The sequence below is a fragment of the Semicossyphus pulcher genome, unplaced genomic scaffold (genome assembly GCF_022749685.1).
Source record: "Semicossyphus pulcher isolate SPU_LCO1_2020_fin unplaced genomic scaffold, fSemPul1.0.p SCAF_8, whole genome shotgun sequence".
In the NCBI taxonomy this organism is placed as follows: domain Eukaryota; kingdom Metazoa; phylum Chordata; class Actinopteri; order Labriformes; family Labridae; genus Semicossyphus; species Semicossyphus pulcher.
Genome location: NW_027211759.1, coordinates 9,968,350 through 9,984,952, shown reverse-complemented (window position 1 = coordinate 9,984,952; position 16,603 = coordinate 9,968,350). Strand labels below are relative to the sequence as shown.

At 41.7% G+C, this 16,603-nt stretch overlaps 1 protein-coding gene and 3 non-coding genes across 4 annotated transcripts in view; 3 read left to right on the top strand and 1 right to left on the bottom strand.

Annotated features, from left to right (window-relative positions):
* Positions 1-3,776, bottom strand: part of plxnb2b (plexin b2b) — a 138,715-nt gene extending 134,939 nt beyond the window's left edge. The window contains exon 1 of the mRNA XM_069685643.1: positions 3,289-3,776. The gene's annotated coding sequence lies outside the window, so the exon portion shown is untranslated. The remainder of the gene's footprint in view (positions 1-3,288) is intronic.
* Positions 3,777-12,860: 9,084 nt separating this feature from the next.
* Positions 12,861-13,001, top strand: LOC138613993 (U4 spliceosomal RNA). Its single transcript, XR_011310106.1, has one exon. It is a non-coding gene; the product is annotated as a U4 spliceosomal RNA (small nuclear RNA).
* A 677-nt stretch (positions 13,002-13,678) lies between these two features.
* On the top strand, positions 13,679-13,818 carry LOC138613994 (U4 spliceosomal RNA). The gene has a single exon (XR_011310107.1). It is a non-coding gene; the product is annotated as a U4 spliceosomal RNA (small nuclear RNA).
* A 1,030-nt stretch (positions 13,819-14,848) lies between these two features.
* Positions 14,849-14,989, top strand: LOC138613996 (U4 spliceosomal RNA). The gene has a single exon (XR_011310109.1). It is a non-coding gene; the product is annotated as a U4 spliceosomal RNA (small nuclear RNA).
* The last annotated feature ends 1,614 nt before the right edge of the window (positions 14,990-16,603 follow it).

Here is a 16,603-nt window from a genome sequence, read left to right as displayed (position 1 = left end):
CTAACACCCGGCTTTTTTGCTTAGTGGGAAAGGCTACAATAGGCATTCAGGGTCAAATGACTCTGCAGTAGACCTGTGTATTGATGGGAACACAAAAACCCGTGTTGACACGCTAATCTCTGCCCCCTTTCCGGCATGATGCTATGCTCCGTCGGTAAGTTCTGTGACTCATTGTCATCTCAACTACAAATTCCTCCCGTCTCCGTCCAAGCAGGGTTAGGTTCCAGTCTACCATGATGTTGCTCCTGCTCCTACAATGGCACAGCTAAAAAAACAAAACAGAGATACGACAAAATAACTCACTTAATCTTCTCTATTGAGGGGCAGCTCTAGTCCGTAGTGGCATAGAAGAGAATGCATGGTTTAAATGCATGGTGAGGTCTGTCATGGAAATGGGGCGAAAGACAGTGTGGGTTGAGAAGCTGTGAAGGTTGCTCTAGAGGTAAAAGTACACCCTGCTGGGCTGAACTTGCTGGAGTCTTAAGTGCTTGGCTTGGGAGGCTGCAGACAGACCAGATTAAACTCTGGGTTTCTGTGAACTTAAAGCTGTATGAGTTGGCAGGGGGTGCAGAGCAGCGCCAGGCTGCTATCTTCTTTCACAGAGCCCTTCCTCATAGCCTGCTGCTGGGGGGAAAAGGCATGGGAATAAGCTTGATCACACCTCCAAGGTCTGTCAAACATCAACTCTGTTATCTCTGATCACAAGCACATAGGAGGGTGAGAAGTGTTGAGTGGCATGGGTGGCAAGGGTTTGGTGTGTGGAGTACAAACAAGCCACTTGTGACCAAGTGGTAAGGAGGGCGGGGTAAGGAAAGGGAAGCTGTTTAGAGTTTAATTTAGGCCAAAGGAGTCCAAGGGCAAGGGTGGCAGCCGCAAACCCCGGCGGAGATAAGATCAGAAATCCACCTCAGCATGACGTCCCTTCATCATAGGATAATCCTCAGACATGAAAAGACAAGCCAATCCCCAATCTGAAGGAAATCTCTATTCCCCAGATTCTTCAGCAGTCTAATACCAAGCTCAGTGACACGCCCTTCACGCATCTGTCCACATGCTCCTGAAGTCCATGTGTACTTAAGATAAGACAGAGGAGGAAGGTAATGCATATGGGTCTTTCTCATGTGCGCCACACCTATTTTGGCACCAGTGAGTTTACAAAGTCCATTCTACAGAAGAAAATGCTGATCAAACAGTCAGAACAGTCGCCTCCTTTTCAGCAAAAATAGGTCTACAGACTCTGTATTATGAAAATGATTTTGGTTACATCCTGTTTTTAGTAAGGACGAGAAAAAAGGAGATTAACAGCTCATTTAAATGAGCCACTTGCAGTGAATGAACCTGTATGCACTATTCATGTATCTTTTTTTTGTGTTTGCCGTTTTTGTTGTTTGTAGGCAGCAGACAGGAGGCAGGGGATTGCTTGTTGCTTACAAGGATTATGGTTTTATTTTCAAAATGAAAATGACAGAAGTCAGTAATCCAATGCAAAGGAAACAAAAGAGACTGGGGATGAGTTCAAATTCATTTGACCTCAAAAATATTGCTGCGCTCTCTGAAATGCAGCGCGTGCCTCCAGGAGACGGCATGGTTTAGACTATCAGAGAAAACTGTGTTACAGTAAAAAGGACGGGATGAACTTTAGCTCACCCAAAACATGTTGGAGCTTAACAGCGGAGTGCCCACTACCTCCAGTTTCTCAGTTGGTCAGAGGCTATTTTACTGGATCCAAAAATACCCGGAGTGGATCTCACCACAAAGTTGCATTTCCAGCGCCAGCGGTCTATTACCAAAAAAAGAGAAAAACAGAGCGACTCATGGAAATGCCTGTTTTGTTTGTTTTTTCTGTTTCCCTTCTATTACGGGGTAGGAGTTTGCATCCGCCTTTTTGGGTTGTTTTGCAGAATCCTGAAACACTACCATGACCTGAATGAGAAATGTCTGCTTTTCATTTGTTCTGAAAAGAGCATCTATGATGAAGAAGTGTTGCACGGTTGTCTTCTTCACCCTTGCGGGGAGCCAGAGAAAACATTTATCACCACTCTCGTGTGCGTAGATAAGGTGTCTCTATTTATTCAAAGTGGAAGAGATAAACCCTGAATGAAGCATTGTGGGGCAGAGAGAAAGTGAAAGAAAAAGAGAGGGATGATGGGAAAAGAGAGAAGTAAGCAGCTTGCTTTTTCTATTGCTTGTGTGCGTCCATGTGAGCAGATGGCATGTATTGGAGAGCCACCCTGCTCAGTCAGGAGCCCGGAGGCTGACCCCCTGCTCTAACCCCCTTCCAACCACCACTCTTACCACCAGCAGCCTCCTTTCCTGCCTCCACATGCCCCCCTGCCCGCACTAATCCATTCCCACTATGAGACTGCTTGTGTAATGTCATTTAATAGGTATAATCCCCAGGAGATGAAGCATCCTCTGTACAGTAGGTCTGTGCAGAGGGGCGGAAGACGTGCATAAAAGGACGATTTAGAAAGACAACAAGGCAGTACAGTGAGTCTGTTGAGGGCCGCGCCAGGGACAGAGAGATACAGACTGACAGAACTGCACAGGAGATTCAACAGGGACATGAATAGTGCTTCTGTCTCCTTGTTCTCCAAAGAGAGACAAGAAAAAAGGAAGAAGAAAAAAAACAAACAAGACGCAATGCTCACTGCTACTGCTGTCCCCTCAGCTGCTGATGTACAGCCCACTGTCCAGAGGTGAGGAACACAGTTCACATGATAATCCCTCACTGAAATTGCCTCTGTATGTAGGGACAGACGGCTCCTTGTGAGGTGACTGGGCAGATGCTGTGGCTTCAATGCTCGTGAGATGAAATGCATGGTTTTATGGAGTCTGCAGGGAGTTATTTAGCTCCAAACACACAGCTGTTGAGTTTAACAGTTGAACAACTTTGCAGCCAGACATAACTACAACTAATAAGCGCATGATTCCTGTACAATAACACAGATGTAGATATTATACAATCTTTTTTAGGAAAGCTACAGTCTTCCCAAAGCATTTTATAATTATTTGGCTGTTCATAGAGCATCGTTGTTAGCAGTATATCTTTATGGACGTCTCGCGTGATACACTACCTCGGAATGTCACGCTATAAAAACGATAAAGACAGTTACGAGTAAAAAGCACGGGTATTTTTAGAGGCTATATCGTTAGGGCGTGTAATATGCTATCAAAACTTGGTATTCACGTGTGCAAGGGTTTGAAATTGATACAATGGTTGTACGCTGACACAAAAATAGTCCCAGCCCCACTTTGACGGGATACACCAGCCTTCCCGGAACTCACCTTGAAGGAAAAGAGAGCGAAGAGAGTAGTTGCACGAACACGAACAGTCCAGATATTGAAGAACTCCGTCCCCTTGGTGAAATAATACATTAAAAAAGAAAGAAGTCCGTAAGCAAGTTCACATTTTACACTCTCCTCGCGCGTCCTTTGATGTGAGGAGGTTTCTGGAAGGCACTATTCCGTGGAAAACACGCGCTGCTAGGTTGACCGACTTGTCAATTCCTGTTGAAAGGCGAACGGGGCAACTCCTCAACAAAAGAGTCTCTGGTTTCAATACCGGGGACTTTCTCCACGCCCAGGTGCCGAGTCACATGGTAATTTCCAGGTGTGTGTGATGGGGGTGAGTCTCCACTCGGCGACTCTTGGTTGGTAGCAACACACCTGTGGGATCCGCTCACGCGCTCGCTTCGACTGTCATCGCGTTTGAAAAGCGGGATGTTGTACGGAGGGAGGAGAGGAAACGAGAGGAAGAGAGGGAGGGAGGGAGAGAGAAGCGCGCTGAAGGAGAGCCGTAGCTACCGGGTATGGAAAGGAATGATTCCCCCTCCCGCTCCACACTCACCGCCGGCAGAGAGACGCTGTGTGTGCAGACAATGAGCAAGTAGTAGTAGTAGAAGAAGAAAAGGGGGTGTGTGGGAAAGGGGGGGCGAAACAAGTTGTGTCGTCTGCTCGCCGACGCGCCTGAATATTTCCGCGGGCGGTAGGAGCGGTGTGGAAGCAGCCGCCGCGCGCGCTGTGGTTCCCAAAGTATGGTCCGGAACCAACAGGGGTGTGAGGGGTGGTTCCAGGTCACTCCAGGCAAAACAAGAAATATTCACAAAGATATGTTCAAAAGTGGGCTATGAATTTAGTTTCAGTATAACGCTCCCACCCCATTAGATTATAGTTACACATATCCAGCTATACCATAAATATCTCTACCATACCTCTCTGTGATAACTTTTGAAAAACGTACTGTTTTGGTTTCAAGAATACACATAGTTTGGGTTTTGTTTGCAAATAGCAGGCTACATAAATAGCCCACATGCTGCTGACATTTTTACCACCAAAATAACACAATAAAGCTTTTCCTTCTAGTAATGTTTTTACTTAACATTGTAGGAAAAACACTTGCATAATGTTACCAATAACAATAACAATGGCTCTTCTGTATTCAAGCGTTCCAGTAAGTCATGACAGTGAGGCAATGAGTCAGCATACACATTACAAGGACCCTGTAACTGAAGCAGCTTAATGGTATTTAACTTTCATGAACTAATTCTTGTTTTTTTTGCTGCTACATATCAAATGTCTTCGCTTATAAACACCTAAAGACGTGCACGGTCATACTCAGTGACATCATCATAGTGTTTGAAGCTTTCAGATCAGCATTTTACCTGCCACCATGTTGTGTTTGTGTTCGGCAGGTTGGATGCACAGGTTAGATACACAGTGCTACTTCAATATAGGCTACTGGTTGTCAATCACAGGTAGCCAAGCTCTAAAGTATACCTTGTTTTCTTGCCAATTTAACTCTAAATGGGGCCGTATTTTACAAAATGAACATCATGCTGTTTTGAAAAAGACTTAAAACTAGTAATCAAGACTATAAACTGATTTCAAGCAGTTAGGCTGCTTTTTGCAAGCTGTGCAGTCGCCCCCTGCTGGTCATAAGAATAAATGCAGAATTTTAGCTTTTGAAACCACAAGGGGGTATTATGTTGATTTCAAGCTTCATATGTCACTCTGTGATACCTGTGGAGTAGCTTAGCATAATTTACAGTCAAAAAAATACTCACACTGGTGCTCTGTGCAGGCCCTCATACAGCCTCTGCCTGAAACGACTCAGTCAGCTCTGTCCCTTTAAGAAACCCCACCCTTAGAAGCCCACTTACTTCTGATTGGCCAGCTCTCAGAAACCTTTGTGACGTCACAAAGTGCAGCTTGTAGAAAAGTCGGTCTGAAACGTGGCGTTCACAGCAGCCGGCAGACTGAGCTGAGAAGCCTGGGGATTACTCCAACATACTTTTACCTACAGATATGAAACTTCACCCATGTTTAGTCTGGACATCCAACATTGTAACAATATGTCTTAAAATGTAAAACAGCACAACACCCCCTCTTTATCAAATAGCGTTTGAACATACCATGCAGCATTTGTCTATTCAGAACAATCCCATGTTTTCTTGTGATAATGAGCAGACATCCCTATTGACAGCTTCGCCAAACTTTGCTCTTGAAAGGAAACAGTTCCCTGTTCTTTGAGAGTGTTGACAGGGAGGTCTGTCTGTTCTCGAGGGAAAGACACATTGCTGCTGAGTTTTCCAAATGTCATTTCTTGGTCCTTTGAGCATCAACAGCAAGCTTCCGTTCACAGTCATTGCATAAGGGTGGCAGAAGAAGTCTTTTTCTGTGTTGTACACCAACTGTACTGTCACAGATGTCATTGTTGTTTTACCTTTTTGTTCCAATGTGTCTGCTTTCATGATAATATGAATTTAAATTAAATTGTGCTCTTGTTTTCCTGTGGATACGTGTAAAATGTGCTTTCATTTTAAATTGTGTAATTATCTAAAAACCCACCTAGAGACTATAATTGTAAATTAGCCGTCACTGTGTAATCAGATGCAACACTCCTGTTATATTTTAAGCATCTGAATGTAATGATGTTATCTGCACCTTCCCTGTCACATAAACAACTAAATACAACATAATAAAACGTTGGTTATTTCATGCAAATGAAACACAGATTACAGTGAAAGGGGAATTTGGGGATATTGCACGGTTTAAAAATATTTCAAGAGCAGCTAGTCCTCATTTATTTATATTTAACTGAGCCTCATTTGACTGTGTCCTTACAAGAGCTGAATTAGTATTCATTATCACACATATTATTGGTGTACTTTCTGTACCTTGGCTGCTGAATCGTTAATCACAAGATGTATAATTTTAAAGCTCTTTCGTCAAGCTAAGTTTTAGAAAGTGCAACAATCTGTCATTGCCCTCCCTATGAATATGTATCAACCTCTGAATCGGCCATATGTTTAGATCTTTTTAGAGAGGAAAGTATTCACACATTCATGCAGCACGGGGCTAAAAGTTGCTCTGATTTTAGATGAGGGCCATGTGTGTGTAAGTACTACTCCAGCTTGATTGGCTCTATCCACACCCAAGAGGTTATATGAATAGCTTATTTCTGCCTCAGAGCCTAATATCACATAACACTGCAATTTGGCACGGTGACTTGTGGCTCTGTGTCACGTCATGTTGTGTGGCTGGGTGTCAGTTTTGGGAGTGATTTATGGGCATGTAAATGAGGCTGAGTCTGTTTGGGGGGGGAAAGTGTGCTGCCTTTGCCCGGTAGGTCCTGCAGGAGCGAAGACCGGAGACTGCGTGGGTGTAAGACAGTCCCTAACTGCTGACACAGGCCCAGAGCTGGCAGAGATTCACAGAGCAAGATGGGGGAGACGGCCTTCACAGGTCCTCACGTTGACTGATGAGATCAAGGAGAAACTAGGCCAAGCCAGACAAGTGTCAGGCAAACAGACACCCAGAGATAGAGTGAGAGAGACAAACACTTCCCAATCACAAATAGAGCTGGGAGAGTGGAAAGTGGCGGGCTCTAGCCAGGTTGTTTTGGGTCTGAGTTCAATATGTCCAAACCTGTTTGTCTAAAGAGTAATGAGGCTGCTGAGTCTGGGAACATGCTAGCCCAGGGGATGTCGGTAGCCAGCAAAGGCCAAGTCAAAGCTCTCTAAATTCACTAAAGTGGAATAGAAGTTCACTTTGTTCTACCACATAGCCCGACTGTGATGACATTATGATCAATGCCCCTAAACCTTCCTGCAGCTTGCCTTTATGTTGCTTGAATAGTGATGATCTGTTATCATGCTGGTGTCAAACCGAACCATTAGTCATACAGTGTCCCTCAGCTGGTCCGGCCTGTAAAATGTTTGACTATCAGCACATTATACAATCTAATTTATGACACAGCATTTCAGTCGCCCATAATGATGTAGTGCATCAGAATCAAGGTTCATAGTTCACTGTCTGCCTGCAATGGGGATAGACTGCCCTCTGTTGGTGGAGGCTTGTACTGTTTAATAAATGGTTTATAACACTATAGGAGGAGGAGAAGAAGAGATACTTTATTAATCCCCGAGGGGAATTTAAATTTTTTCACTCTTTTAGTGCAAACATGCAACACACACATAGGCCACAAATACACACATGCACAAACAGGATCCCATGGACATGCACTAATGCAGAGATGTCAGTGTGAGGGGGCTGCAGATGGATATGCGCCCTAACCGCATTCGGTGCCTTCCTCAAGGAAACCTCGACGGAGCCCAGGAAAGGAGCAGGCACCTCTCTCGCTACCAGCCCCAATTCCACGCTTGGTCCATACCGGGACTTGAACCGGCCACCCTCCAGTTCTCAAGCCAAGACTGAACTACCGTCCTACCCCAAGGCCCCCTATAATGTGGATGCACTCAGCTAAAGGGGCATTTTTTATAGTTTAATAACTTACAGCATTTGTTCACAATTATTATAAAGACTTTTATATAACCACATCTGTGATTTACTGTATAATCATTAATAAGGCCTCCCACAGAAGGAGACAATGATGTTGACAAACTAGATTTGCTTTCAAATATATAATTGTTTGTTATAAACCACCAAGTCAATAGCCATGTGCTGATAATACGGTCTACATATGGGTACTTAAAAAAAGCTTCCAACAAAACAGTATTAAAAAACATGAAAAATATTTTTTTAAAAGCTAATTAAAACAATACAAAATACATATGTAATTTACAGGTATTAGACTTGTGTTTACTGCAGTGATGCTTATATATTATGTTGTACTGATGCTGTATTAGTAGTTGCTGATGTATGAACTTGTGCCCGATTCCTGTGTATGCATGCATTTAGTTGCTATCCTCTTTATGCAACCTAGAAAGTAATCCTAGTCCTATCTATAAAAGCAAAAGGTGTACATAGTGTATAGAAGGTATTGAGGCATTACTTGTTTGGATAGCACAACATATGCATCCCTTAAGCTTTAATTCTGTCATAAAAACATTTTAACAGATGAAGTTGCGCTAATCACACATCATTTGGTCAACAGCTGATACACCATCATTGTATTCGATTTAAGAACAGCTTGCCGGAGTCAACAATGGAGATGTAAATGCTGTCGTAGTCTCAGGCTCCATGCATCTAATCATTTGTTCAGTGTGAAAGAAATCTGAAGATTTTTATGTTGTTCCTCCAAGTTTTACCCTTTTTTTCCTTTTCAGACTTTTTGACAGTGAGGGGGCAGAGAGGAAATGTGATATAATTTGCAACAAAGGTCACCAGCTGAAATTGAACCAGTGATGTAGTTATTTTGGCGTGCGCTGCTACCATTTGGCTGCGAGAGGCATTCATATTCATCGCACTATTCTACAAATTCTCACAATTGTACCCTTGGTTGTGCCCTTGCTATGCAGCAGTATTGTCAGTATCTATCAGTCTGGTTATTTTATGTATCACCAGGTGTAGGATGCCAGATATACTGTGGTGGTAAACCTGAAGATGCAGAGATAACAGATGGAGCAGTTCACAGACACAGGAAACTGTTGTGGTGGTGAATGATAAAGGTGTGAAGAAAGACTCAACAGGGAGGCAGAGGGAAGGTTATTTAAAGCGTTAGGAACACTTTGATTTGAATGGCTTTTTGACCTAGCTAAGTGTGCCTCCAGCTGTCAATATGACCTATAAGTAATTACAGAGGGAGGCAGGGAAGGAGGGAGGGAGAGATGTGTGTGCCAGCGAGCTATGGCTACTGTATGCAGGGCTCAGATCCTTTGCAAAGGCATGTGCGACAAGGAGACATCAGGTTTGGCATAAAACGGACAGACAGGCTTATGGTGCCATTCTGACTCAGTGTGGGAATAACCACAAGCTGGGAATAGCAGGGTGGCAGCAGTGTGGGGGTTGGTGTGAACAATCTGCAAGCATGTTGTGTGTGTCTACGTTTGTGTGTGTGTGTTGGGGAAGAAAAAAGACTCAATATATAAGTAAGAAGATTGATGATTGAAGATGCTGGTCGGGTATATAACAGATATCCGTATAGAAGTGCTGTGTGGCTTTAAGGAGTGAAGCTAAAATACTGTGCTTGACCTTGAAGTTTCGGGAGAAACTAAAAGGCACCAGGAGCGACATTTGTCTTCTCTTATCAGATGTCTCCTTGCACAGGCTGAGCTGTCACTTTCCCCAAGAAAAATGTCATTGTTTTCCTCTGTGTGCTCATAACACAATCTAATCACACTTTGCTCAGCTCATCCTGTATTGTCCAGGTGGCCCCTCTCTGAGAGGGAACAGAGGGACTCTCAGCATCAATAAATGTCTTTAACCAGGCTGATGTGATGTAGCTCAGATTACACAGGGGCCTGGTTTCATCCAGCGCACACATACCTGCTTGCATGCGTGCGCTTTTACACAAACTGCGAACCATATCCAATCCCTATTGAGTCAGTCACATCAGAATTTCAAAGAGGTTGTGTGTCTTGGACAAGGTCTGCAGAAGTGTGATTATAGAGAGAAAGCTGCACTATGCGGTCTAAGCTGGATCAGCCGTGTTGGCACATATATCGTCTACAGACTTTACCGACAAGCTTACATTTTCCAAACCAAAACAGTCGTACTTCACTTGCTGTGAGCTGCTCCACATGGTGTAACATAGGTTTGAAAGTGACTCGATTATGATATGACATTGATTTTTTTTCCTCTCTTTTCTTTGAGTTCTGTGATTGATGGTTCAGGAAATAACTCGCAGCATGTTGAAGACTATGGGCTGCCCACTGAGCCCCTATTGGATGGCATGGTATTATGTGGGCTGCCCAGCAGCCTGTGCTGAATGGCAGAAACAGCTAAGCCATCTGTTACACTCTATTTTCATCTCCCTGCCTACCAGCGGGGGAAAGCCACAACCAAAAGGGGGTTCAACGTCTCTCACAGAGTACTATTTGTTCAACAGGTCAAGTCTAAGCCTTGCAGTGAGGGACCACCAAACCTGATCTCATTTAAGGCAAGGGCCTAGGCGATTACAAAACCACACACTACGCTTCACTGGGCAGCGCTGGTGATAAAGGAGAAAGTACTAATACAAAAAAGTAATCAGGTGCCTCAGAGAATTAGAGGAGATTAATGCTGTCACAGTTGTTGAATGACCATAACCCAATGTGTCCACAAATGCCTCTTAAGTCAGGTTAAAAAGGATCATCTTGTCAATTGAACTCTGTTCATGTAATGTGTTTCTTGGGTTGAAAAAAGAGAAATGTCGGCTTCCCAGGTGAGGATGAAACAGAAGCTGGCAGGATTCATTTGAGATTACTTGGCCCAAACATGGTGTAATCCCCTTATCTGAATACTTACCTGTCCCTGACAGTGATCCAGGCGTACCTTCATGAACCTCATTGGCCTGACATTCTGGCATGAGAAAATCCCTGTCTAATATGTCAGCCCAGGCAGCTTTAACACCTGGCACGCCAATGCTTATCTGCTGAGCACCCAAAAGCACCTGCATTATCCTTCGAAGCTCCACAACAAGTGAAAGGGCTTCTAATATGCACACAGTGAAATTACAGCTTGTGTCATACTGCGAACATACAGTCTAAACATTACTAGGGGATTAGGACCTGATCAAAATACACGCAGTATCATACATACCTATATTTAGCATTTTTTAACCTTGGGCTGGCTCCAAGAAGATTTAAGAGTTGATCAATCTGGCTTGTTAATGCTAAATTAATGAATAGTCTGGCCCAGGTTACTATTACTGGGCCCATCTTCAATCCATAATCTTAGGACTTACATCAAAACATTACAGTTAATCAATTGATGATTAAAAGAATGTACTGTCTCAGACCCAAATCTGTGCTCATTGGGGTGATACACTGTATTAGCTCTGTGCACTCCTTTGCAAGACTGAAACCAGCGATTGACAATCTAGGTTTTTCTTGTGTTCATATGTAGTTTGCATCTCTGAAACATATGGTTGCATTATTTCCTTTATTTCTTCGTTATTTACTGAAGTGAGAAGAAATATGACCAACTCTAACAGATGATAGGCCAAGTAATTGGAATAACCATGTCACTAACAGAGCAGCGTTTCTCTTTAAAGCGTTCCCTGGGATAATAAATAATGTATTCAAAGTTATATGTTCCATAGTTGACAGTCTAAAATTGTCCCGGGCCAGTGCTTAAAATAAATGGGCTTCTGCAAAAAGGGGATTCATTTAGGGCAACATTTTGAAAGGCTATCCATTACTTAGATAGAACAAGTTAACAGGCGAAAAAGAAGAAGCAGAAGAAGAAGAAGAGTAGTTTAATCAATTTCCGGTCCGGCCATTTTTCATTTCTGTTACACAACAGGCCAGCATCACTGGTGAGCATCTTTTAAACAAGTATGGAACAGGTGGTAGTGTTTTGTCCCTCTTTATGACCTGCATGGATTCATTACTCTGTAGTTTGGATATGATACTTCGAAGACTTCAAGGTTTCCGCTTCTAAATGTTTTACTTCGTCAACTTTTCACGGAGGCCACAGCAGCGTGCAGGTGAGAACAGTTTAATGTCGTACCTGCTAAGGTATATTAGAAAGGTCAGGTAGCATGGCATGTTGAAGTATTAACACATACCAGACTACATTCAAACAGTAATTTTGTCAATATTGGCTGTATCGTTATCTTGTTTTTAATTTCAAGCGTATCTGGACTATGATAAATTGTGTCATGTAACGTTAATTATGACGTAAGACTTAGGCTTAAGGTTAAAAAACTTCGTCGTTGGTACTATATAAACTGATTCGTATGACTTAATTCTATATAGTTTGTATTACTTATGTATTGTCTGGACAATTGACTACTTTTGAAAACCACTGTTAGCCCTCTGAAGAGTAGAGCAAGTAGTTTATCCTTGTCTATACTGACATCTGGTGGTGTTTCAGTAACATAACGTAATCCAGGGGCAGGTAGTTGGAGCCATAATGAGCAAGTATGAGAAGCTGTACCTTTGGACAATATTTCTTATTTAACGCTATATATTTCATTGATTTTCTACCTGACAGTCGCTGCCGTTTTCCTTCATCACCAAAACACTCTACCGGAGTGTGTACGTTTAACCCAGCCCTCCAGAGCAGGCGTTTGCGATTTGAAACTCGGTCAAAAGGGCCACCGTACTCTTTCCGGTCCTATTTGCTGATAAGTCTATAATATACACTGTATTGTGTTGGCAATCTATATGCATGTTTTTTTTACAACCTAAAAGGTCTAATGACCTTGTCTCTAGCAAAAAGCTGTACACTGAGGCGGAATTGACTGTTATGACCAGATTATTGTAGATATATCCCATAATGCTTTGCGGCATGGTAACAGTTTTATTTAGTTTTACTTAGAATGAGCAACCTACGTAAATCAGTGTGTTATTATAGTGGATGGGATTGTGTGTGCAGGGGAAGGTGTAATTTTCTTGTATTCAAGCTACAGTACCGTAACTGAACATCGTATGCAGCGAAATCACTCCCTCTGACAAAGCGGAAATCAAATCAGCTTTGCGCAGTGGCAGTATCGTAGCCTATGAGGTTTATCCGAGGCGCGATTATTGCTAGTTGAAAACTTTACCCAATACCCCGCCTTGACGACTTGAAATATAGTCGGCAATGGCAATTTTTGACGGTCTCTAAGGAGACTGATATCATTGTGAAATTCAATATATTGTAAATTATGTATAGCATCATGCGTTTGAGTAGTTCCTGAATTTCCGGTTTGTTTAGTTAGAAAGCCGCCTCGGGTCTATTCAGCGTCAGGTACTACCGTTTTATCCTTTACGAATTTCCACTCATTCACGTATATAACTAGAAAATATTTATTGTGTTTATAAAGGTATGTACTTTATGCAGCGGGTTATTTAGAAGTCTTTGTAGTCATGCTGTATTTTTATACGAGTTTATACAACATTTTCAGGCTACAGCTGACATAAAAGTGTAATTGTGGCGAGACCTAGTTTTAGAAAAAAATTATCTTTTATCTAATTCAGCCCAAATCACTGCCTGTATCAAACACATTTGCCCACCTGCCCAAATATAATTACATGGCATGTTGAACATCTGAGACACATACGTATTCAAGATATAAACCGGCAGTTAAGTAACATTAACTCGCATAAACAATGGCTTGAAGGTAGCAGTTTTTATAAGTAGGCTACACTTTAGCTGAGATCAAACCAAACGTTAGTCGTTAAAGTAATATCCGACTATAGCTTAACTTGTTTCCATTGCAGTCATGCAACAATATGCATGTTTTTTACAACCGTAACAGAGGGGTGAGTAGACCTGAGTGACACCCCTTCCCGGCTCTCTCCTCCTCATGCTTGCGCAGTGGCAGTATCGTAGCCTATGAGGTTTATCCGAGGCGCGATTATTGCTAGTTGAAAACTTAACCCAATTCCCGCCTTGACGACTTGAAATATAGTCGGCAATGGCAATTTTTGAAGGTCTTTAAGGAGACCAATATAATGTTTAAGACATAATCTGATTATAGTCGTTTCCTCATGTAAGGAGTGGTAATGACGTGTCTCAAAAACTGTATTTTTTTGTGTGTTACTCTATTGTTAACTGTCCTATATTCTTTACATTTCCGAATGTAGCACTTCATTTTGACTTAATTCCGACCTAATATTTATATCACTTTGAAGATTTTCCTTACATGTGCTCTACTACACATTTCATCCGCATGAGAAGTGATCACTTGTACATTAAAGTTTCTCCTGTTATCCCTGTGTGTTTTCCTGGCGGTTAAAATGCCTGTAATACTTGCTTAAAGTTAAAAAAGGCACTATCAGAACGTATTCTTCTTGTCTGAGGTCTTACGGATTTACGGAGAATAATCAAAGACGCACCGTGGTGTACGTCATTTCCGGTCATAACTTCTGACAGTCCTTGAATTTAAAGTTACGGGGGTTTCTTCTGTTATCTCTGTGTGTTTTCCTGGCGGTTAAAAATGCCTGTAATACTTGCTTAAAGTTAAAAAAGGCACTATCAGAACGTATTCTTCTTCTTGTCTGAGGTCTTACGGATTTACGGAGCATAATCAAAGACGCACCGTGGTGTACGTCATTCCCGGTTATAATTTCTGACAGTCCTTGAATTTAAAGTTACGGGGGACTTTTAGTGTCGGATTGTTTGTGCATGGATCGAATATTGTAGATTACCATACTGCATGATCCGACCTAAAAGTAACGTCTAAAGATCTAATAATCATTTTTAACGTTTTTAAATTTCATGACACGGTTTATTTTGTGTGTTTTCTAAAAAGTCTTTCTTGTTTTGTCCTTGTTACCGTTCCCTTTTAAGTATGAGGCATTTCTACAATTCCCGAGGATATACATCCCCTTCTGAGGATAACATGAATGATGTTTATACGTAGTTATAACAGTATAATATAAACTCATGTACTTTAAACCACGCCCATGGATAACACCATGACAGAGGGGTGTGGGGACTTGACATATCCACTCGTTGTTTCAATGTGATCGTTAGCTTTGCGCAGTGGCAGTATCGTAGCCTATGAGGTTTATCCGAGGCGCGATTATTGCTAGTTGAAAACTTTACCCAATACCCCGCCTAGACGACTTGAAATATAGTCGGCGACGGCAATTTTTGAAGGTCTTTAAGGAGACCAATATACTGTCAAAGACAAAGAATGATTATAATAATATCCTTATGTAAGGACGTTATCTAAGGAGAGTGAATGTGTTGTTGTAGTCATGATTGTGCTTCATTCTGCCTTTTGAGCAGTCTGAAAAGTATGTAATCGAAAATGAAACCTCTTGCACATTACAATAGAAGACGTGTAAATTAAGTATTAAATTGAAACATATTACCTACCAACGTATATGTGTCATTTGCTTGAAATATACTTAAGTTCTCAGAGTTTGTATTAGTTTTGTAGTTTAGGGTTGTTCACTTTGTATGTTATAGAAAACAACCTGCTGGTCTATGAAATAAGATACCGTTTTTTAAAGTTTAAACCAGAGTGTGAAGAAAAAAACTTGTAAACACATGTAGTCAAATTGTGTTTGGTTTAATGTGTTTTTGTACATTAAGACAATACGAATATGTGGTGATTGTTTGCAGTGCTTAATCAGTAATAGCTCGGGTCTCTATAGGTGACTTTTTCCCCCCTCATTCAGTGTGATTTAAGTGCTGTCTGCAGTCCCTTTTACACCTTGTAACAGCTGCAAGTAGTGTGAATAACATAGTGTACTATATGCTAAATTAAACCAATAAACAACTGTTTTTACTTGGACTTTTAATGTGGTATGACAGAAAGTAAGTACCTCTTTCAGGACACGTTTTACAGTTAAATTTGATGCTTGGGGGTTGACATGACAGAAGTTTTGCAACACCATAAATCTGGATATCTTGCATATAAAGGAAGCAGATTTCTGTTACATATATGTATGCTATTTTAGTCACGCCTGTGCATATGGAAACAAAACCTACATAGTGGTCCTGGTGCAATGTCCTTGCCAGGACAGCAGAGGGCACTCTGACACAGGATATGGGATGGTGACTGTGAAGCGCGGAAGAAGGAACACACAGTCGTCTCTGTTTAAAATCCCTAAACATGGGTCTGTTTGTTTTCTGGCCAAGATATAAACAATTTAAATATAACTTTAAAGATGCCGGTGTGAAATTGTTTTTGTAACTTAATGACAATAGCTCTATCATGAAAGAAAAATGCTAAGTAAATCTGTTGTGATAAGATTCCATTTCTAAAGTGAAAGTAAAATTTTTGCAGTGGTGTTTTACAGCCCTGTAAAGACGCATTAATGCAGTGAATCCTGAATAGAAGAGGGGGGGCTTTTAGGCAATCACAGGGGTGGAGGGGTAATCAAGTCAGTCTCCTCATTATGCTTGATGAGCTCAAAGTCTCGTGTTACCCTGTAAACACTCTCCGACATCCAGGCTGTCATACAAGCAAGCACGCTTTATTTTTCACTGTCTCACTCTGTTCAGACTTGTAGCTGTGATGTGGTTGACCTTTATTTCAACCTAATCTCAAATTGTTGCTCTCATGAAAGACAGTGGTAGAAAACTGCAGGAGTGCCCATCAGGGATGAAGAAATTCTTTTTAGAAAATGTTTCGAAAATTCTACTTTATGGAGTGATTTATGAAATTGCAAATATTTTATTATACCAGCTCAGTAGGGCTTTGATCTTATTGGGTTATTCTAGATTTCCTGCTTTCAATAATCCCTACAATCGACATGCTGTCATAATCAATGTA